The sequence below is a fragment of the Sorex fumeus genome, unplaced genomic scaffold (genome assembly GCF_029834395.1).
Source record: "Sorex fumeus unplaced genomic scaffold, SorFum_2.1 ptg000041l, whole genome shotgun sequence".
Classification (NCBI taxonomy): Eukaryota; Metazoa; Chordata; class Mammalia; order Eulipotyphla; family Soricidae; genus Sorex; species Sorex fumeus.
The window spans coordinates 15,222,350-15,244,551 of record NW_026606098.1 but is presented as its reverse complement, the minus strand read 5'-3'; the positions used below and the strand labels follow the sequence as shown (position 1 = coordinate 15,244,551).

Here is a 22,202-nt window from a genome sequence, read left to right as displayed (position 1 = left end):
ACACAGCCAACATGGCCGACACGAGTTCGATTCCTCTGCCCCTCTCGGAGAGCCCGGCAAGCTACCGAGAGTATCTCGCCCGCATGGCAGAGCCTGGCAAGCTCCCCGGGACGTATGCGATATGCCAAACACAGTAACAACAAAGTCTCCAGTAGAGACGTTACTGGGCCCGCTCGAGCTCAAGCAAAATCAGACAAAGGCAAGAAATACGATTAACGACAATGAGGGAGCTGTGGACTAAGTTCTCATATTCCAAGCGATATCACTACTATAAGGAAGTCAGCAAAGAAGAGTACAGAGAATGTAACGTAAGTGCTGCAAATGACTTGATTTGCAAAACACATCGTATTCTCCAGTGAAAATTGAGAGACTGGTAACGTCACTTTCTCTTGGATGTGAACTATTTCCTTAACTTTCCGTCATGTTTGGCCCTTGACTTGTTGGTTTATGACAATGCCAGTAGCATGCTAGGTAACATTGTAGGTGCTCTCAGTTAAAAACTTTTGTGGCTGTCATCCTCCAGAGGCCATTGGACAGTCAGGCTTGGGCCTGCAGAAAACTTGTTGGGCCTCACGGGATGGGGGGGGGGGGGGAAACCGGGCCTGTCCTCCCCACCCTAACGAGACCCCAAGTCATCGCCCACGAACGGCCTCTCTGGCTCCTCATCAAGCTGCTCAACGGTCCTGATCCCAGAGACTCAGGAGCAGATCTCTAAACCCAGTGGCTTTTGGCAGAAATCACTCCAGATTTAAGTGTTAAAATTTCGGAATTTCAAAACCACATGGGCCTACTGCAGCCACATGACATCATATGTTATTCATAACCAGCAATAGAACAAATTATCTATTGTTGCCTTTTCAGCAGATCTGAGTGTTGGGGTAAAATTTCAAATAATGGTGGGTCTGGTATCGAAATAGTGAATGTGATCATAGAGAGTAATGTGGAAATCATCTGCCCCACAGGCAGGGGGAGGGTGTGGTATGGGGGTATACTGGGGTTGTTGGGGGTGAGAATGGGCACTGGTGAAGGTACGGGTGTTTCATTGTATGACTGAGACTTAGACCCAAAAGCTTTGTAACTGCTCTCACGGTGATTCAATAAATAAAATTATACAAAATGGAAAAAAAAGTAAGGTGGAGTTCATGCACAATTCAATCAGCTAATCAGTGGCTGAATAAATAGCAGTACTCCTACAAAAAAAAAAAACTTTTCTGGAGTAATTCTTTTTTGGGACAATGCCCATTCCCCTTATGTCTACGAGTTTACCTTTCTTGTGGATCTGCATGTATGTGGCCAAAGGAACAACCTCAAGTTTTTGGGGGTTTTTTTAACCTCATGTTTTCTTAAAGGTCTAGAGAACATAGAGCGGGTGCCCCTCCTCTTCCTCTTTGTGTTAATCTTTTTTGTGATTTACTGGAAGATGTTCTGGCCAAAAGGGACTTGTCTGTTACTTTGATGGGAAGAACCTATTTGTGGATGAATGTAGGTGAGAGAGACAGACAGAAAGAGACAGAGACAGAGAGAGACAGAGAGAAACAGAGATAGAGAACAACCAATAAAAAGCAAATATGCTTAATGCACTTTGTCCATCTTTTGAAGAAACTTGTGAGAAGATGATTTTGGATTTTGTTTTTGTTTTAGATTCTTTTTGTTTTATTTAGGGGCTACACTCTGTAGTGCTCAGGGCTTTTACCTGGCTCTGTCAGTTCTGAGTTCAGGGCTTACTCCTAGCACTGTGTTCAGGGATTGCTCCTGGTGGGGCTCAGGAAGCCATATAGGATGCTGGGGGTCAAGTCCAGCTTGGCTGTGTGCAAGGCAAATGCCCTGCCCACTGTACAAAACTGCAGCCCTCATACAAGGCTATTAAAGTTGTCCAGAGCTTTGGCTAGACTGGGTCTCAGTGTCTGGTACATTCTGTAACCAGAGGAGTGATGGGTCTTCTAAGGAAATCACAGTACTGTGTATTCAGAAATTGAATGTTTGGAGAGGGACTACTTCAAGTGAGGCGAGGGGTCTTGAAGCATAAGCTTTATTAACATCATGAAAAATCAGCTTCTGGATTGGAAGAGTACTAAAGAGATCCTGTAGCGCCCCCCTTCCCCATATCTGCCTCAACAACGCTATTATGAAACGAATGCCATTTTCATTATTTGCATTCCAACTTTGGAAAAGGAAGTGTTTGGTGAGATCGCCAGTGTTTGGATGCTGGGTAACATAGGACACCAACTTCCATGCTCCAGACCTCTGAAGGAGGCTCCTCTGGTCAGGATAGGCAGGGAATGAGGTCAGCATGCCAGGATTTTTGTAGAAAAACCTGGAAAGGCACAGAGAGGAAAACCAACTGAAAACCAATTGTTCTACAGCAGAGGGGCAATCATTCACATTCTGCTGAAGATTTTTTCAGTGTTTCCATCCTGAGATTTGTAGCTTCTTTTTTCATAACTATATTCAAGAGTACTTAGAGTCCACTCAAGTATAAATTTGTATAAATTTATAAGTAGATATTTCAAGAAAATATTCTTATGAAAAGAAATATATGGGGCTGGAAAGATAGTAGAGTGGGCAGAGCACTTTCCTTCCATGTGACTTACCCTGGACTCCCTAAATCCCATATGGTTACCCAAGCACTGCTAGGAGTAATCCCCGAGTGCAGAGTCAGGAGTAACACCTGAGCATCACCATGTGTGGACCTCAAACAAAAACAGAAACAAATTTTAAAAAATGAAGGAAGAGTGAAAGAAAGAAAAGAAAGAAGAAATTAAGAAAGAAAAGAAGGGAAGGAGGAAGGAAAAGGGAAGGAGGAAAGAAGAAGGAAGGAAGGAAGGAAGGAAGGAAGGAAGGAAGGAAGGAAGGGAGGGAGGGAGGGAGGGAGGGAGGGAAGGAGGAAGGGAGGGAAGGAAGGAAGGAAGGAACACTCGGACCCTCCTATGAAATGCGCTCCCTGAAAGGGCAGTATGGAGATTCCATAGAATGCTGTTGCTGCCACCTACAGGCCATATGCTAAAATGACAGAATGCTGCTTAAGATGATAGTGTTAAGGTGAGCTATTTAAGAGACTAATTCGTTTTTCCGTTCCTTGTGCTAAGTGATACAAGCCAGAGAGAAAAGGATATGAAAGAATCCATATTAGGGCATCAAATTTTTGCGTGCTTCAGCTAACTTGCAACATTGCTTTCTGTAAAACTGCTTGGCTTCTTTGCACCTGGGGGAGAGGGGACTTGGAAAGTGAACAGGGCATAACATCTTTCTAAACCAAGTGTGATAGGATTCAGGTGTATTTACTGTTCCTGAAATGTATTCTCTCACTAAAGCACCCTGCAGACTTGGGTAACTCAAATGAGGATGGTCAAGGGAGATTACCTAAGGCTTAATGATTCCAGCTATAACCTTGCTTGTGCTGACACTGGATGTGATGTACGTAAATGCTTATCTTTCAATCTATAGGCTAAGGAGTGAGGACACGAGTGCTGATCTTTCATGGTTCACAGCTGTATTATTTATGTTTCCATTTCTTTGAGATGTTCAAGTTATTCATTTAAATTGTAATTATTGCTGAGCATAACATTTCATCTCATTTTATAGTTTAGTTTCACCTGTATTGTTAAACCTAAATAGTTTCAATACCTTAATAGCATTTAACTGTATGGCACTGTTGTCCAAAGTCACTGCACCTTCACCACCGTCAAAGTGTCCAGGACCCTCCACCACAGTTCTTATATTACTTCTAGAATGATATTTCAAGTGACAAAATGGTATGTAGTACAGATTTAGTCTCTAACTTATCCCTAGCCTGATGATCCCAATTCTTATCCAAAAACTCCATTCGTTGAGTATACCCCTCGAGTCTGTGTCCCCGCACAAGATTTGATGTTTTCACCTGTTTGTAGGGTGATATTTGAATTGATTTTACTTTCCAATTTAGTGCTAGTCTTCAATTTGTTCATCTTTTGTTTCAGTTTCTTAAGTGAAGAGACTTCATGTTAGAATCTATTAGATTGACTTTTTAAAAACAAAATTCACATTTTATTTAGGTTGAAATAAACTATACAAAATTGATTTCCTTCACCAAAATTAACTGCAATATTTTCATTTAATTCCCAGAAGCCCACAAAACAATAATTCTTGTGTCTTCTCCTAGTTTTACTTATAAATCAAGAGGAGGCAGTAGATAATAGTCATGGAGAACAGACTTGAAAGCAAAACAAATCAGTTGTCAGTATCCATGGCCTCTGATCCTATCTTGACCATGAAACACAAGTTCAAGATACACTTGCTAAAAGCTTCTGTAGGCTCAACAAAGGAATGCAAACAGCAACAACCAGTTATGGAACAACAATGGCAGACTCGTCTGTTTCTTTAAGTTCACTTGCTAAAGACAAAATCTTCACTTAAAATCTACACTTTGGCAAGCTCAAGTTTCTCTGGTAATACTCTTAATTGTCCAGTACAGGTTTTGAGCAGTAACACTTAGAACTCTTATCAGTCAAAGGTCAGTTGTGAGCTTTAACGTAACATTTTAAAAATGAATTCCTCCCACACAACCTCCAATTTATTTCTTCAAGGAACTGGTAACTCCATACCCACATATCGCATCCACAGTGATAATGTTATGTCTAAAATAACTAAAAACAACTCTAGAGCCACTAGCAGACTTCACACTGAAATGTGATGTGACACTTTCAATGCTATATTTTAGAACAGTTCGGTCTCCAAAGCAGGAATTCAAACTGGAGCCACTTAAATAGGAGTACAAATGAACATACTCAATGGGAGACCTACTGGTCAAGACAGTCAGTGACTGGGTGGCCTACATACAACATAGCTTTTCTGTAAGATGCTTTCAAATGGAAGATAAACCCTATTTTAAAATCTCTTCGGTGTTTCCAATGGTTTCTGAATTATCTGCAGGAAGCTCTGACTTAGTTGTGTAGAGTTTGATATATGTGTTCACCATTAAATCCAAATCATGTTTTATATCAAAATTTATATTAAGCAAAGCCCAGTTATTCGACCCCTGGTCTCTCAAAGTGTTGCTCAGGTAAGCTTTGAGACACTTCCGTCCATTTTCATAGCGTTCATTTTCTACTTTTGCAAAATGTATCTAATACTTAGAGTTCTACAGGTCGTAGAGGTCTCAAAGTGTTTGGCACATAATCGATAATGTTTATTTAGTTGATCTGGTGTTTTACCATCTAAGTCTGCTGTTCTACAATTCTCCACCCATTTCTGGCACCTGGCCTGGTCCCGCGGGAACCTGAAGAAGGCCAGGTCGGACTGCGTGCTCAAGCGCATGCAGTTGGGGGGCACTCAGAAGTTCTTTATTATCGTGTGCCCGCCCGCCCGCCCGCCAGCCCAGCCGTCCCCTCCCCGCCTCCTCACGGCAGCTCGCCCGCCCGTTATGGCCAGGAAGGGGAGCCTGGCCAGTTGGCTGGCTCCGCAGGGCCGCGCACCGGGGGAGGGACGGGGGGCTGGATTGACTGTTGATGCTTTAGCAATGCTTCACTTAACCAGCTGTTTAAGCACTTTCCAACTGATGGTGACTTATGTTGTCTTTCTTTGTCAGTTCTTGTTCAATGATGTAGTGACTTTTTTGGTACATAAATCTTTGAACATGTATCAGAAAATAATATAGACTACAGGGGCCGGAGCAATAGCAATAGCACAACAGGTAGGGAGTTGGCCTTGCAGGCGGCCAACCTGGGTTTGATCCCCAGCATCACATTTGGTCTCCCCTGCACCGCCAGGAGTAATTCCTGAGTGCAGAACCAGGAGTCACCCCTGAGCATCGCTGGGTGTGACCCAAAAAGCAAAAAATAAATAAATAAATAAAACTAAAAAAATCCCAAAACAAAAAATGTACACTACAATCCATGAGGGAAAATTGAATTGCTGAGACCTTTGAATTTTTATCCAGTTCTAACCCTTTCTTTTCCAAGAAACATAACATGTCTAGTTAAATGAAACATGAATTTGGATCATTACAGAAATATTATAAGCATTTAAAGTACTCTCACCACGAAACCAAATAGCGTGTTATCAGAATTCCTTCTCTGTCTGCAACTTACTATTTATCCTACCAATAATGATTTCTAATCACCACCAATCATGGCCAGAATGCTTGGTTTTCCACATCTGAGCAGCATTTTCCTCCTAAGTCAATGGATTTGGTAAGCTGTTTTTGCTTTGTTTTCTTTTGTTTGGCGACCACACCAGGAAGTGTTCAGGGGTACTCCTCGCTCTGTGCTCAGGGATCACTCCTTGCGGTGCTTGGGGAACGCTATGGGATGCTGAGGGTGAACCTAGGTTGGCTGCTGCAGGGCAGCTGCTGTGACTTTGGGGCGTGGCACTGCCACGTGTAATTCTTGAGCGCAGAGCCAGGAGTAACCCTTGAGCATAACCAGGTGTGACTCCCAAAACCCAAACAAAACCAAACCAATTTTTGACTTGAAGCAAGAAAAATGGAGGCTGGGAGTTCGTTCCGGGTCACGAGATGGCGCTGTGGGGCGTTTTCATCCCTCCCAGGCCCTTTTCTCTAAGAATTTTCCACCCTTGGGCTTGCTTCAGTGTTAGGCCTGGGGTAATTAGGATCAAGCAGGCAGCTTCGGGCGGTGCAGCAGTAGGTTAGCGGTTAGGACACTTTCCTTGCATTCACAGAACCGTTGTCTGTCACTTGGCTTCCCATATGGCCCTCGAGTCGTGCCCGGCGGCATTCCTGAGAGTGCCCTGAGCATCTTTTGGTGTGTCCCCAACCATAAACAATCAAACAGGAAAATTAAAACAAAGCAGTCCTTGATGGCGAATTCCCTCCCTTGAGGGATTCTGAGTTGTATCTTCGTCCATCGCCCACGTCCTTGTAGAAGAGGGTTGGGGAACCCTCAGATTGTGGGGTGATGGAGTGTGTGTTGCTCATAGCAGGAAACATCCAGAGGGCTCGTTCACAGACATCACAAAGTGGGTTCAGAACTGTTCTTGCTCAGAGCGAAGAAAAAAAAAATATATATATATATAAAACTTTGCCTTGCTCGTTCCAGACAAGGATCAACCCCCTGCACCCCTCTTTGTCTAGAGAACAAGCTGGGGAACCCACCTGAACCTCCCCAGGAGATTCAGCTATGTACCCCACAAAAGTCTGAAGGTGGGAATCGAACCCTGTTCACCCGCATGAAACACAAGTATCCGCATGGCTATCCAACTGCTGCCTGTCAAAGCTGCGTTTGACCCTTAATTACCCCATACTTAACACTGAAGCAAACCCAAGGGTGGAAAATTCTTAGAGACACGGTCCTGAGGAGGGACGGAAACGCCCTCGCCTAGCGCCATCACGTGGCGGCTAGGCGGAACTACCGGGGCGGCTATTCCCAAGTTTAAGATTTCCAGCTCCTGCGTTGGAGCTCTAGTACCCGGGTAAGGCGTTTGCCCGGTACCTGGGTCCACCGGCTTCGATTCCCAGCATCCCATATGGTCCCCGGAGCACTGCCAGGACTTAACTCCTGAGTGCAAAGCCGTGAGCAACCCCTGTGCATTGCGGGTGTGACCCAAAAAGGGAAAAACAGAAAAAATTTTCTTTGCTTCAGTGTTAATACGGGGTCATGAAGGATCAAAGGTCAAGGATCTAACAGTGAGCCACGAAGGCGCTGGTCTTGTATGGGGCGATCAACCCATAGGTTCCCCCAGCACAGTCAGGAGTGATTCCTGAGTGCAGGGGCAGGAATAACCCTCGAATACCGCCCGTGTGGTCCGCAAAACACAAGCAAACAGAATGCGACTTTCGCGGCGCATTCCTTCACGCCGAACTTGGGGGTGCCGAGCTGAGTCTTGCTTCCAGCTCCTTCCTCTACGGAAAACCGCGAGGTGTGGGGATGACCGCGACAGGAACTGTTTGCGAACGGGCTTAGAGGGAGAGATTCTACTTCGGGCAAAGCACTGGCCAGGCTGCTGGGTTCATCCTGACACAGAGATCGCCCCATGCGAGTCAAACGCCCTCAATGTTCGGCTACCGCTGCACGGCCTGAGGCCGCCTTCTTGATTCTTTGTGACCCGCAGGTTAATATGGAAGCAAACCCAAGGGCTGGAAATCTTCAGGCAGGAAAGCCTGGCCACGGCTCTTCCGCCGATGCACCACGAGAGGGCGCTGTGGGGCGTTTCCTCCCCTCCCCAGGGACATTCCTCTAAGAAATGTCCAACCCTAGTCCCGACTTTCCTCCAGAACTAGACCTCCCAGGATCCTCAGAATTTCTGATTAATAAAACAAAAAAGAATTTCTGCACAGTGGAGTTGCACCCTTGTCCCTCTCCTTAGTCCCCCGCACTGACTGGCCAAGCTAGTCTCTGGCTTTATTTACTGTGGGCTGTGGGTGGCCCCAACAGCTTCTTGGTGGGCTCAGGGGTATGATATGGTGCTGAGACAGAACCCAGGGTGAGCACAGTAGACGATTGTGCCATACCATAGTATGATCTCTCCAAATCAACCATTTTTACAGGTCTCCAGTCTATCACCCCCACACCCCTACGCTCCACTTTTCCAAGGGTGCCATCTTTCCCTATCGCAGAGAATTTGGGGCTTCCTATATACATGAGAAGTCCCAAGTCTGTGAAGGATGGTGACAGAGGTTAGATTCAACTTCAGGATCTCCAAAAGTTTGGGGTGAGATTGCCTACCATCAGAGAAATGGGAGTAGGTTAAAAAGAATTTTGATTAAAACAGTGATAATGAGCCAAAGACCAGGCAACCTCCTTCCCTGGAAATTCTAAATACACCACTCACTCTTCCAAGAATTATTTTATTTGGGGGTTTGATGTGGGTTCGCGGGGTTCTGGGGACCCTTATAAGTGCTTGCTATTAAAGTTAGCCATGAACTTCTGCTTATTTTAATTAAGTTTATTTTTTATGTTTTTTGCTTTACTCATTGAGGTGAACAAAAAATGGTCTATACCCACTTTGCTCTGCCTTTGATCCAGCCCTTTGGAAAGGTTTCCAATTATAGTCAACCCCACACACCACCACCCCATGTTCTGAGGGTGTCCCAACCCTCCTCTACAAGGAATAAGGGTCAGGGATACAGCAAGATACAGCTCAGAGTCCCCCAAGTTGGGGTGAGGGAATCCACCATCACGAACTGAGGCTGTGTCCATGTTATTTGACTTGTTCATAGTTTGGGGGTCACAAACCCAGAAACGCTCAGGGCTTCTCCTGGTTCTGCACTCAGGAATCGCTCCATCATGACGGTGGGACTGTATGGGGAGCCAAAGAAAGAACCAGGGCCTTGTGTCTGCAAGGCAGAGCCCTAACTGCTCTGCTCCTGCTGCAGCCGCCCAAGCTGCCTGCTTGATGACCCCATATTGAAGCAAAGGGCTGGAAATCAAGCATGGAAGAAGTCGGGCCGCGGTAGTTCAGCCTAACTGCCACGAGATGGCGGTGTGCCGCGTTTTTGCCCCTCCACAGACCCCTTTCTCTTAAGAATTTTCCTCCCTTGGGTTTCCTTCAGTGTTAAGTATGGGGTCATTAAGCACACAGCTTCCACAGGTGCAGCGATAGGAGAGTGTCGCGGGTGCTTGTCTTTCCCGCGGGTGACCAAGGTCCGATTCCCGCCTTCAGACTTTTGTGGGGTACATATCTGAATCTCCTCGGGGTGCCCGGGTGGGTTGCCCCAGCTTGGTCTCTGGACAAGAAGGGTTGCAGGGGTTGGAACCTGGTCTGGAAGAAGCAAAGCAAGGCTCTTTTCTTTTTTTGTTCTCTTCGCTCTGAGCAATAAAATTCTGAACCCACCTTCGATGTCTGCGGCTGTGCCCTTTGAATGTTTCCTACAAGGGACAACCCACACTCCACCCACATTGTGAGGGTGCCCCAACCCTCTTCTATAAAGATGTGGGGGATGGAGGAAGATCCAGCTCAGAATGAGGGAGTTCGCCATCAAGCATCTGAGACTGCTTTGTTTTCATTTTCTTGTTTGTTTGTTTATGGTTGGGGCCACACATGGATATGTTCAGGGGGTTCTCCTGACTCTGCACTCAAGAATCACTTCGGAATGGCTGTAGAACTGTATGGGGAATGTACGAAAGGATCTGGGTCCCATGCATGCAAACAAAGAGCCCTTAACCGCTCTGCTCCCGCTGCAACGGCCAAACTGCTTACTTGTTTCCTAATGACCCTATACCTAACACTGAAATCTGTAACTGGCTGTGATCCACTGGGCTGGAGCTATAGCACAGCAGGTAGGGCGTTTGCCTTGCGCGTGGCTGACCCGGGTTTGATTCCTCTGTCCCTCTTGGAGAGCCCCGCAAGCTACTGAGAGTATCCCGCCTTCACGGCTGAGCCTGGCAAGCTACCCGTAGCATATTTGATATACCAAAAAACATAAACAACAAGTCTCACAATGGAGACGTTACCGGTGCCTGTTAGAGAAAATCTGTGAAGGGAGGACAGTGCTACAATGCTACCTAGCTTTGAAGCAAAGAAAAGGGCACGACGTCTCTTTTTTTACAGAAACTAAAACAAGGTATCATTTATTGTAGGATATACTGAAATATCATTTAAAGGTAAAGGCCCTCCCGTTGTTCGTCGATTTGCTCGAGCGGGCCCAGTAACGTCTCCATTGGAGACTTTGTTGTTACTGTGTTTGGCATATCGAATACGTCACAGGGAGCTTGCCAGGCTCTGCCGTGTGGGTGAGATACTCTCGGTAGCTTGCCGGGCTCTCCAAGAGGGGCGGAGGAATCGAACGTGGGTTGGCCATGTTTGCTGCGTGCAAGGCAAACGCCCTACCACTGTGCTATAATGTGAAATATCATTATAAAATATAATTAAGGCTCACATACACTTTTCTATTGATTTCTGTATATAACACAATGATTCAGTATTTGTGTACATTTTAAAATAATTTAGAGAGTAAGTCTAGTTAATGTATGTCACTACATATAGTTAAATTCTTTTCTTGTGCTGAGAACATTTTTCTTTTTAATTTTTATTAGTGAAACACCATGAGGTACAGTTGTAGACTTACAAATTTTTGTGCTTGTGTTTTGATTATACCCTGATCAAGTACCCATCCCACCACCAGTGCCCATTTTCCACCATTACGGATCCCTGCATCCCTCCCCACCATCCCCCCCACACACACACCTCTTTGGCAGGGCATTCCCTTTTGTTCTCTCTCTCCTTTCGGGTGCTGTGGTTTTTAAAAGAGGCATTGAGTGGAAATCATGTTTGGTCTATAGTCTACTTTCTGCATGCTTCTCCCATCCTGGGTGGATCCTCCCAACACCCTTTATTTGGTGCTCCCTTCTCTATCTGAGCTGAGGGTTAGGAAATCTGAAGCCTGGGACAAGTCGGGCTGCAGTAGTTCCACCTAATCCCCACGTGATGGCGATGTGGGCGTTTCCATCTCTCCCTGGGCCCATTTCTCTAAGAATTTTAAATAGCAGAGGGTGAGCATTTAATAACATTTAATAATGGTCTTTTCTCTGTTTTTTTTTCCCCATTGTTTTTAAGTCCCTAGCACCTTTATATTTTTTCACCTTTAAAGCTTGTTATAGTGGGAATTTGTTTCAGAATGAAACTTCTAAAACATCAGTCATTAAAAATTTTAAATTTTACGAAAAGATTTACAAAACGGGTATAATTTGGGGGAATTTCCTTTGCTTTCTGAATTCTGTACAACACGAGTTACACACTCAATATTGCGTGAAAAACCAGAAATCCTTCTCCTCTGTCACTCCTGCTCTAATGGGCACCCTAGTTTTCAAGCACAGACAGAGCATTACAGGCACAAATCAGCCATACTCCCCCAGACAACAGTGGGAGAAATGTGTGGTGTAGGAATGATTCCCTTCCATTCTAACTGGGCTTCCAGCCTCTGAAGTATTGTCGCAAAGAAGGCAAACAAAGCAGTCCTGCACTAGACATTCCAGGGACCAGCCTGAAACCGATTTTGGAAAAAGGAGAAAGTGGTGCCCCTACTTCTGTCAGACCCAAAGCAGGCAGTCAGAGGACTTTGTGGTGATTTCTGAGTTAGTTTTGAAGAAGGCTTTCTCCTGGAGTCTTCTTTTCACTTTCACTTAGGGAACACTTTAGTATGTCAGAAGAATTGTTTGTGCTTGAAACCAGGGTAATTTCCCATTTCTTTGTGGACTTTGTATGTATGAGTCACGTCTTGCAGTGGGGTTCGGAGATGCACTTGGAAGAATATGAGTTCTGAAAACTTGAGATTTTAAGCTGAGTCTTTTATCTATAGTCTCTTGCTTATGTTTTTTGTTTGTTACTTTTGTATTCCTGGAAATCAAACTCAGGCTCTCACACGTGCAAGGCAAATGCTCTGTTGCTGACCTACATCCTGACCGGTTTTAGACTTAAGTGTGACCTTCATATTATTACAAGAACGGGGGGATTTGATGGAGGGGAGATTGGGCCATACCTGCTGTGCTTCGGGCTTACTCTTGACTCTGAGCTCAGGGTGCACTCCTGGCAGTGCTTGGGGGATCATACGGGGTGCTGGGATTGGGACCTGAGTCAGCATGCAGGCCTGCTCTCCCATAGGTCCTGAAAACTCAAGAACATAAATCACAGTTTTCCCTCAAGTACCAAGATGGGAGGTTGTCAATTTCCCAACACTGTTTCTTTTTATATAGGGGTTGCTATCATTTGGATGCTTTCTACTCCATTTCTGAATGTCCTCCCTTCTGCTGACATAATCATATGCATCTCTGGAATTCAAGCGCTCCCTTTGGAAGGGACAGATTTAAATTTTTGTGACTTCTCTTTCATTACTTTTCATCTATTGGAAGTAACTTTTCTTGGATGATCTGATACTCACCCAGCACCAGATATTCTCATCCAGAATCCTGTAAGAACATTCTAATTTTTGCTTGAAATTTACACAAAGGGCATAGAAGGGAGAAGGGATGAAAGGGAAGTCTGAGCTGTGCGGGAAGAAAGCTGTGGGAAAAGAAAGAAGTCATAATTCCTGTTTCTTCTTTAAAACCAGAATTTCAGTCATCTGTTTTGGGGCACTCAGGTTTTTTCCAGATTCTGGCTATTGTAAAGAGTGCTGCAATGAACAAACAGGTGCAGATGTCACTTCGACTATACTTTTTTGCCTCTCTGAGATATAGTCCCAGGAGTGGTATTGCTGGGTCAAATGGGAGCTCAGTTTCTAATTTTTTGAGAATCGTCCATACTGTTTTCCAAAAGGGCTGAACCAGTCAGCTGAACCAGCAGTGAAGGAGGGTCCCTTTCTCGCCACATCCGCGCCAGCACTGATTGCTTTTGTTCTTTTGGATGTGGGCCAGTCTCTGTGGTGTGCAATGATATCTCATTGTGGTTTTGATCTGCATCTCTCTGATGATTAATGATGTAGAGCATTTTCTCATGTACCTTTTTTGCCATTCGATGTCTTCTTTGAGAAAGTGTCTGTTTATTTCATCTCCCCATTTTTTGATGGTGTTGGATGTTTTCTACTTGTGGACTTCAACTAGTACTTTATATATCCTTGATATCAACCCCTTGTTGGATGTGTATTGGGCAAATATCCTTTCCCTTTCTGTAGACTGTCTTTGTACTTTGGTCACTGTTTCTTTTGAAGTGCAGAAGCTTCTTAGTTTAAAATAGTCCCATTTGTCTATCTCTGTTTTCACTTGCTTGGCCAGTGATGTGACATCTTTGAAGATACCATTAGCTTCAATGTCATGGAGGGTTTTGCAACTTTGTCTTCAATGTACCTTATGGATTCAGGTCTGATGTTGAAGTCTTCAATCCATTTTGATCTTAATTTTGTACACGGTGTTAGGCAGAGATCTAAGTCCATTTTTTTTTGCATGTAGCCATCCAGTTTTGCCAGCACTATTTGTTAAAGAGGCTTTCCTTATTCCACTTCACATTTCTTGCTCCTTTATCAAAGATTAGATGATTAGATTAGTGATAGGAGAATCCTCCCAGGATGGGAGAAGCATGCTGAAAGTAGACTATAGATCGAACATGATTGTCACTCAATGCGTCTTTTGAAAACCACAGCACTGAAAAGGAGAGAGAGAACAAAAGGAAATGCCCTGCCACAGAGGCAGGGTGGGGGGGAGGGGCAATGGGGGGGGGAAGGGATACTGGGATCCATGGTGGTGGAAATTGGGCACTGGTGGAGGGATGGGTACTTGATCACTGTATAATTGAAACTCAATCACAAACATTTGTAAGTCTACAACTGTACCTCATGGTGTTTTACTAATAGAAATTTTTTAAAAATCAGAATTTCAGAAAGCAACAGTTAATTTTGAATATGCTAAAACAGCTGGCATGAGAGCAGATGTCAGAGCATTAAAAAGTGCCAGGGGCAGAGAGAGATTGAGAGAGAGAGAGAGAGAGAGAGAGAGAGAGAGAGAGAGAGAGAGAGAGAGAGAGAGCTCTCCAGGGTGGATGCTCAGCTCAGCATGCAGCGACCCCAGACTTGATCTCCAGAACCTCATGTCTCCTTAGTGCCACCAGAAAGAGTCGGAGTTACAGCCCCTCTTCTTCTAAGTTCTTTTTTTCACCTTCTCCTCTTTCCTGTAAAACCCTTAGCAGCATGAGCACTGCTGCTCAGTTAACAAAATTCAGTTTACTCAGCTTTGCTACAGACTTTGATAAATCGCATAACCCCCTTCAGGTTTTTCTTGGTTTGATTTTTGCTTTGGGGCCACCCCCGGTGGTGCTCAGGGATTACTCCTGTCTCTGCACTCAGGAATCACTCCTGGCGGGGGCTCAGGGAACCATATGGGATGCTGGGGATTGAAGCCGATTGGCTGTGTGCAAGACAAGTGCCTTAGCCACTGTGTTCTTTCTCTTAGGCCCAAATTCAACTTTAACTTACCTAGAGTAAATGTTCTAATAGTGGGTCTCATTGCCCTGACCCTGAAAGAGCCTCCCATAAGGCACCGTTGGGAAGGACGAGTAAGGAGAGGCTGGTACACTCTCAGGGCTGGGACGAATGGAGACGTTACTGGGGCCCACTCGAGCAAATCAATGAACAACAGGATGACAGTGACAGAGTAGATATCTTAGAGTGTTCATGGAGAAGATGTATCTAGGATTAGAGATGTGGAGGGGGCAAGGCACTTGCCATACCTGCTTCTAATCTCACTTCGGTTTCTGGCACCACATGTGGTCCCATGAGTACCTCTAGAAGGAAGCCCTGAGCGAAGGAATAAGGAGTAGGCCCTGAGCAGCTTCGGGTATAGCCCAATTCTCCCCCATCACAAAATGTTTTTAAAGATGATGATCAAAACTCCTTGGCCAGCAGAGGGGAGAAAAAGTTATAAAAACATCCTTAGCCTAGTAAAACATTTCTCAGTCAGGGTCCGACCTCAGATGAAAATAACATAAATGGTAAGACCAAGGGGCCAACATATTGATGATGGGGGCTATACAAAATGGAAACGAGTCCATTGGAAAAACAACCCAGAATAACAATTTGATTAATTCAACAGTATTTATTACATATTCAACGAGTGGCTCGAGAGAGGTGAAGAGGTTTGCTTCGCACACAGTTTTGTCCTTAGCACAGCATATCTTCATCACCAGGAGTGACCCCTGAGTACAGAACCAGGAGGGACCGCTACCCCCTCCTCTCCATGTTAACGGAGTGTTGGGTTGTGTAGGTTCTGAGGTTGCTGTGGTGAACAGGCAGGTGCGATTCCTGCTCTTCCAGAGCTTACCTTCTGTGAGAAAGCTTATCATTAGCATGGAATCAAAATGATGAAGGAGATGCTGATGAATTCACACAGGAAATCAAGAGGCGATGCCCAGGAGGGCCCTGTGTCAGCCTGGGATGTCAGGGAAGGCCTACAGCCTGGAGAGTGAGAATGCACCAGCCATGCTGGCAGCTGGTTCACGGGCTTTGAAGGAGATGGGATTTACTCAGTGCCAGAGGCCAGCGGCCAGTACTTTCTTGTGTCTTTTCACCTCTCTTGGCGTGTGTCTTAGAACCCCGATGACTGAGAACAGACTCAGGCCTGCGGCTCTCTATTCTCAATGACCCTTTGAAGCCAACTTGCCAGTCATTTCAGTCACCTCCGGGAATTCACACTAAACACCCTGACTCAAGATCCTTTATATTAGGTGGGCACCCCAGCCTGGATATAGCACCACAGCAAACCCATTGACTGGATCCACTTTGAAATTTATGGAGTCCTTATGCTGCTGAACAGTGGCATAGGAGTGCCCTGATCCTCCTTGCCCACGCTCACTTCACTCCAGACTGTCCCTTGTCCCTTCCCCACCCACTTCCTCTGATGTAGTTCTTCCCACACTAGAAAGATGCTTGATTCAGCAAGTCCACATGACCTGTGGTGCACTGCATCCAAGTGTGTGCAGATGCCACAACAAAATGCGTGTAACCCCAGTGAATACCATAACCAACTGTGGGAGCACTGCAAATCCTGGTCATTACAACAGTGAAAAGGGAAGAGAAAGGGAAAATGAATGAACATTAACAGCATCAAGTAAGGCATAAGCACATCCATCCGCATAGTCCTAGGCAGGGTCAGAACCAGCAATCTCATTGTTTTCCACCTTCACAGCTGTTCTTCTCACTGGCGTGGCTGCAGAGGAAGAATCTCACATGGAGTTGTCATCTGCCATCCCTTGGGACAGCAATAGCTTCCTCTGGAATGTGTCTTGTAGGACCTGCCCGCAGCTCTATTTCAGGTGGTCTAAGTACTTATGATTTTGTTTTTTTAGTCACATCTGGCAATGTTCAGGGCTTACTCCTGGCTACGCACTCAAGATTTACTCCTGGTACTGCTCATGAGACCATATGGGTTGCCCCAGGGATTGAACCTCATATTGTTCACGGACTAATCTAGCTCTGTGGTCTGGGATTACTCCCGGCAGTGCTGAGTGAACCATGCAGTGCAAGACTAAACCCAGACACAAAGCCTGCACTCCAGCTCTTCGTTCTATAGCCGTGTTTTGGGGGGCTTTCTTCATTTCTATTTTCGTCGGGGAAGCAGACTGGAAATGCTCAGAGGTTACTCCTGGCTCTGTAACTCAGGAACAACTCTGAGCAGTTCCTTGGGGACCAAATGCTCTATCCACTGCACTATCACTCTAGACCCAAGGAAGGTCTTATTCTCAGAAATATGCACATAGGGTTATCGTGGCTAGTTTTTTATTCCAGCAAAGATTTGGTCCTAAGTATATAATGCGCTGTGAACATTCATTCAATTGGTGGTGGGAAGCATGACTTCAAACTTTGGCTTTTGATTTGAGGTCACACCTATTAGTTCTCAGGAGCTACTTCAGGTTTGGTGTGAAAGGTTGTTGCTGGCAGTGTTCATGGGACCACAGGGTACTGAGCATCTAACCAGGGACTTCAGTTTTCAAATCCTGTTTTCAAACTCTGGCTTTTGAGAACTATTCCTAGTTTCTTATTGGAGGAGTGGCGGTATCTCTCTCTCTCTCTGTCTCTCTCTGTCTTTCTCTCTCACTGTCTCTTTCTGTTGGGGCCGGACTAGATGGTGAAGATGAGTCCGTGTAGAAGAAACAAGCTCTGTACAGACTACATGCTCAGCTTAGAAAGAAAAAGAAACTCTAGCTGACCAGTTTGACTTCAAGATGTATATTACCTTTGCATTCAAGGAGAAGAAGAAAAAATCAGCAGGTTTTGAAGTGTCTGAGGTCAAACCAGTCATGACGAATAATTATAAGAAAATATCCTAAAAGGTGTGCGGGATTCCAGCTATTCCTTGGAAAGTTCCATAGAGCTTTTAAAGGAGGATGTGGTCCAGCTTCCTGCTCCTCGATACCAGTCTGTGAGAAGGGATGTCATTGACTGTACTCAGGAGATGTATTTCATTCTGTGGCCTTAGAATGTTATTGAAAAAAATTGTCTGTCTACTGTTTTCTAGTTGGAAGGAATCTGATGAGCCTTTTCGTCTCATTCATGCCAAATTTGAGTTTCATCACTGTGACTATGAAAAACACTTTCTGCATGTACTGAGCCACAAGGACAAGACTGGAATTGTTGTCAACAATCCCAACCAGTCAGTGTTTCTCTTTATCGACCAACAGCATTTGCAGACTCCAAAAAATAAAGGTAATATCTTCAAGTTATGCAGCATCTGCCTCTACCTGCCAGAGGAACAGCTCACCCACTGGGAGGTTGGCACCGTAAAGAAACACCTGCATCCTTCCAAGCCAGAATAGAGTCTGGGCCAGCACAGTGGAGAAGATCAGAGTGCAGCAGGAGTTCTTGTCTTGTTTTCTTACCACTTTATTCTTTCAGAGATTAAAGAAAATGGACTCATGCACAGAACACTCTGCATTTTGAAACTTGTTCATCCTGATTTCTTTTTAAATCATTTGTATCTCAGAACTGAAAAAAATTAGCTGTCTTCTTCACAGACTGTGTGAAAGAAGACTTTGCATATTTGCTGCACTGTATCAGCATCTTGTTAAAAATGTCAAATGAAAGGACTATTGTACACCGAAATGCTTCAATGTATTTGAAAGCACAAGGTGATACTCTTTTTGACGGTCTTTCCATTTGAGCTGGTTTTTGCCTCTTTGACATGTCATCAGCATTTAGAGGGTAAGAAGTACATGTAGGAGAATAAATAATTTTTACAAATGCAATAGCTTTGCTATAATCACCATTGATCCAGAACACTGTCAGATTCAATCTAATGACCAGAAGTAGTTGTTCTAAAAAGAAAATACAACCACGGAAAAGAAATCTTAAATGAAAAAAGCATCTCATTGCAGGTATTCTAGCCTCATTTTACTGGGCCAGGTTTGTTTAAAAAAAAAAAAAAAACAGACGAGTCCATGTAGACTATCCCACTAACGGTCAGGAATACAGGGAACCATGAAAATGGGCGAGACAAGACGTGTGTGTCCAGATTGGTTTCAATGAGGCTCAACATCTCTTTCTTTAAGCTGCCTTAAGTAAAAAACCTAAATCTTAGTATAGCAGAAGAGTCAGTCTTTTCTCATAGACCAGATGACACCAGACCCACTTGACACCAGATGCTTGAGGTTGTAAATAACAGGCCAGAACATTTGGCTGTGTTTCTTTCCTGAGGGCTGAAACTAACTGGCTTGTGAACATAATCAAACAATGTATGTCATAATGCCCCCGCTTAGGGGGCGTGGCTAGGGGCCAGTTGGTGGGGGTGGGAGGGGGAAAGCGCTGTTGCTCTGGCCTTTAAAGGTCAGCGGGAAGGCGGGTGGGGCAGGCCTGGCTGGGACTGCGGGCTCACGCTCCCCACCTCCCAGGTCTCACGCTGAGGCGGGCTCCGTGTCCTGCGTGCCTGTGCGGACTGCGTCACGGGCGTTGACCGCCGACCGCTGGTGGTGGCTCCTTGGAGACTGCCCGGCTCCTGCACGCCACCTCCGAGGCCCTGGGCTGCGCCCGCCATGCCAAGCTGCTGCTAGGTGGCCTGTGCTTGGGGCCCAGCTGGATGCTGAGCGTGTGGGCGGGCGCTCAGAGCAGGTGAGGGGCGGGCATGGGGGTGGGGGTCCTTGCCAGCCCGTGGGGCCCAGCTGGACGCTGAGCGTGTGGGCAGGCGGTGTGGGCAGGCGCGCTGAGCAGGTGAGGATTTGAAAGGATCCTATGTATTTCCCAGTTTCCTTCTGGGAATCAGAGCAAAAAGCTGTTTGCTAGTTCTTAGAATTGGAATAATCTGCAGAACTCAACACCGCCAGTTAATAATAGTGCCTAGATAGTCTGTGTGCTTTTCTGGAGGCAGTGTTTCTGAGTTGCCTCCTCCGTAAGACCTGAGCAATGCTGGGTGTGCCCCTTCCCCCCCTCAAAAAAAAAACCCACAACAGCAGTAATAATAATCTGATGTCAATTGTAGTCAAGGATATTTTCATCAGGCTTTTATATACTCGAGTTTTATTCTAGTTAAGTTTCTGAAAGGCCCTGCTGTAGAAAGGCTTGGTAAAGCTTGCCTACTTGAGTCTACCACACGTTAAGGGTGTGCTTCTGTAGATCCCTTTTTAGGGTGATTCATTTGAGAAGCTTGACCCTCACCAGCAAACAGGTGTCTTAATTGGTAAAGGTCAGAAAAAGGCGTCTGGTAGGTTGCGTTATAACGGTAACATTATTCAGCAAATTTTTGTGGGTCTTTGGTCACCCTTAAGAATGTCTTCGGGTGGCCTGAAATTCAGTGTTTGTCTAAGGATGATGACTTTCCTCATCTGAAAAATGTCTGAGCTCTCAGAGGGTTTAACTTGACAAGGGAGATGTCCTCGGTTCCGATGACAGCCCAGAGAAGTTCTAGCCTGTGATTCGGTTAATTCAGCAGTGGAGGAGGACCGTGTTAGATGAGTTCACGGTATGGACCCATGTTCAAATGCTCTGAAAAACATCGCATTGCTGTCTCAATGACAGCTCCCTGTCAGAGACCTCCACAACAAGCACTTGAGTTGCCTGAAGTGCCTCACAGCGCTGGGATAGTCCTTTAGGAACAGGAGCAGAGAGCTTTCATCAGCAAGCTGTGTGAAAGTAAAACAGACTTCACAAATGGCAGTGATTGCTAAATGTCCCCACATGGCTGTGACCATGACTTCAGGGAGTTGTGGCAGGTGTTATACTGAGGCCTTACAATGATGTCCTTGCTATTTCCTGTATGGTGGGAGTTTCCCTTCCTCTAGGAGTGGAGACGTGCCTTTGATTTGTGGTGTCTCCTTCTGAGTTCAGTTTTGGAAAGAAAAAGAATGACTCTAAAAGAACATATTTTTGCACACACACACCCCAACACTATTTCTTTGACTCCCCAAGTTCTAAAAACAATTATTTGAAAGAACCTTTTCAAATGAGTAAAAGGTCTGCTTCCTTTTCCAGTTCAGAAGATAAAGTAACATTGTCTACGTTATAAAGCATGATGGGGAAACATGAATGTCAAAGGAAAAGTTGGTGACTCCTTTCTGGATGTTGTGGCTGAAGATCATTTAAAGATTGATGATTTGGGTGAGTCTGGACGATTCCTGAACTTTTATAAGTGAGCTATTGCAGTGGGTTCAAATTTTTTTCCAAGAATTTTAACTGACAACATGCTAAGCAAAGTATTAAAATTCAAGATGTGCAAGTACATTTCCATTGATAAAGAATGATAGTAATACAAGCTTAATGAACTGTAATTAAATGTAGAAAGTTAGATCTACTTAATCTCACATTTAGAAAACAACACATCAACAATGTTTTTTACACCACAGCTCTTTGTAACAGCAAAGGACTTGAAACAAGTACGTGCCCATCAATGGAGAACTGATGTAGTTCAGTCGTACAGCATTATACTATTGTTCTAAGGAGTATTTAGTAGAAGTATCAGTGGTTATCCATAGGTAGGCTGGGAACACGAGGGAGATTTTCTTGTAAAACTTTTTAACATTTTTCTCCAAGTGTAAGTAGGCTACCTATTTTCAAGTGTATTTAAAGAAAAGAAAAAGAACTTGAAGGCTAAGTCTTCCTGGATGATCTCATCGGTAGATCATCCAAGGTAAGGAATAGACAGTGTTCACTGAAAATAGACCCATAGACTCTGATGACAGAACTGAGATTACCAAGGGTGCAGGGCATAGGAGGGAAGGTTCCTGTGACCCGAGAGAGGCTGTCCTTGTGGTGGTGGGGATGGTGACTTAAATTCCATGTTTTTAGTTGCTTTCAGCTTTTCCGATGACTTGAAAAAAATATTGGAAGGAGTCGTTTCCAAACATTCGATATTGGTTGTCTCTTTTTAAACCTCTTCATTTCACTCTTCTTTCCTTTGGCCCTGAATGCATGGAAGTGGCCGTCTCTGTGACCGCCGAGCTGTGCTAATTCACTTCTGCTCTTGAGCCTAGTGATTAGGGTGATTGGTCCTATCATCAGTCACAATTGTCCCTGATCCCCTAAGTAGCTTCCTACTTCCCTGAGGATAAAAGACACATGATTTGGTTCCCTTTGCTCTTCCTCCCTTCTCCTTTTCTCCTTTCTCTCTTCCCCTGTCCCCCATTGCGGAGGGGGTGGGGTTTGTGTCACACCTGGCAGTATTCAAGGATTACTCCTGGATCTGTGCTCAGGGATCCTGCCCTGCAGTGTGTGGGGAATCCAGTACTGTGTGCAAAGCAAGTGCTTGCACCTCTGTACTACTCTCAGCCTCTCTCTTTCTCTCTTCATTCTTTATTCACGCGTTGGCCACCTGCTTTTTCTCAAGCACTGCATTGAATTCAACCCACATTTCCACCTTTGGGAC

The 22,202-nt window shown here is 45.0% G+C and overlaps 1 pseudogene; it reads left to right on the top strand.

The window, feature by feature from the left end:
* The first annotated feature begins 221 nt into the window (after nucleotides 1–221).
* LOC130028907 (uncharacterized protein C6orf62 homolog) lies at nucleotides 222–18,168 on the top strand (annotated as a pseudogene).
* Nucleotides 18,169–22,202: the final 4,034 nt, after the last annotated feature.